The sequence below is a fragment of the Belonocnema kinseyi genome, chromosome 10, assembly GCF_010883055.1.
Source record: "Belonocnema kinseyi isolate 2016_QV_RU_SX_M_011 chromosome 10, B_treatae_v1, whole genome shotgun sequence".
NCBI classification, from domain to species: Eukaryota; Metazoa; Arthropoda; class Insecta; order Hymenoptera; family Cynipidae; genus Belonocnema; species Belonocnema kinseyi.
Genome location: NC_046666.1, coordinates 99,160,592 through 99,162,468, shown reverse-complemented (window position 1 = coordinate 99,162,468; position 1,877 = coordinate 99,160,592). Strand labels below are relative to the sequence as shown.

General features: G+C 30.8%; 1 protein-coding gene across 2 annotated transcripts in view; it reads right to left on the bottom strand.

Annotated features, from left to right (window-relative positions):
• Positions 1-1,877, bottom strand: part of LOC117182095 (protein cueball) — a 172,735-nt gene that overhangs the window by 42,452 nt on the left and 128,406 nt on the right. The window lies entirely within an intron of this gene.

Here is a 1,877-nt window from a genome sequence, read left to right as displayed (position 1 = left end):
TTAACATATTATTTTCTTTACATACCGCAAATGCGAATAAGATTTCAGGGCCTGGTGCGAAACGAGCAAAAGTGATTAGTTCCACGATCGATTGATGCAACCACATAAATATGGACTCAATGCTTCGCATCTAACCCCTTGACCAACCGGTCGCTGTGGGGTCTATTGTTCCGCCCGAGTTGAGTCTTTTTTGAGGTTAAAAATCTAATATTTCCTAATTTTGCCGTCAATAGTGTAAAAAAGTCAGTTTTATCACACGGACTCAGCATCAATCATGTAATCGCACAAGAGCACCTGGTAACAAGCGTTGAATTCAGAAAAATTAAGAATTTTTATTCCTATGAATACGCGATTTTTCCTCCGTCTAAAAATCCCCCAACGGGAACAGAAAAAGTTTAAATCCTATTCCTCTCAATCGACTTAGTAAAATTTAACCAAAGCATTTATTTAACCTATTTTACATTATTAAATCTTTTGATAACTTATAAATTCCAAAACTATTCAAATTTATATTGATTTATATTTTAATAATTTATTTAAATAATTGTAACTCTAGATATGGAGAGTTGAATTGGTGAGAATTAAAATTTCAGAATTTACATTCCGCATGAAAGAATTCAAATAACTTATTACACATATTTTGTGAACTTATTAGAAGGAATTAAATAAAATCAAAATATGACCATTTCTGAGGAATAAAAAATATGTCTGTGAAGTGCGTTACCGGTACAATTAGAAGGAATTAAATATATTGATAACACGTTCTTTTTGGGAGAATAGAAAACTGTGTGGCGAACGCTATGGAAATAGAAGTGAATAAGTTTAGCGGGTATCTTATTCTTATTGTGGCATTTTAGACAGATGGGAAAATCGCTCATTCAAAATAATATAATAATCTTCACTTTTGCTTTAAAATCTGAAAATATTAATTTTTCTCTATTCTACGCTTATTACCGGGCAGAGGGGTACTTTCTTAATAGGTATGAAGTAGGTATTTAGGTACTAAACATTACGATATTTGGGGAAACTGAACGACGGCCTTGTTGTAAAACACATGTAAAGCTTTAATTAAATTAATTTAAAAAAAAAAGAATTGATAGTAATTGTGAAAATAATCATGAAGCAGTTGAGAATCTTTCTGGAAGGCCATTTGAACTAGTACATAAATAATTAAAAGTTAATTATGTACCAAACTTGACTACTGAGGATATTACTTGCATAAGCAATCATACTAGCTATGCTTGGAAATCGTTGGTACCACCATTGCCATATATATATCTTTGGCTAACTTTTTACTTCTTGACCTCAAGGCTATCCATCGATTGGACAGTAATCTTCAAAAGTTTTCTGATTTAAGAATGGGTCAAACTTTCCACCTGAGATTTGGGCTAAATTTTCTCTAACAATGATACGATCAACACACTGTTGTGAGGCTTATCATGCAAATTTGAACGCTATGTCTGAAATTCTAAACGGAAAGTTTATATTTTGGAAATAAATATTATAGAAGTGGAAGGGAAATATGTTACTAATTTTAGTATTTATTTCACTTGACTTAATATTTATGCAAAATCCTGTTAAGCAAAACAAGAATCCAACGACCAAATTTGGACCACAACGAATAAACGAAAACCAAAAAAGCCCTATTGTAATCTGAAAAAAAACCTATTGTAATCTGAAAAAAACCCAAAAAAACAAAAAAAAAATAACATTTTCGGAAAAAAATAAAAAAGAGGAAAGAAAAATGAGAAGGCAGCCAACCACATCCCCTTCCCTCTCTTTTTCTTTCTTTCGTCTTTTTTATTTTTATGACCATCAAATTACAATAAAATAAAAATAAAAAACATAAATAAATAAATTTGCATTACCAACGTTTC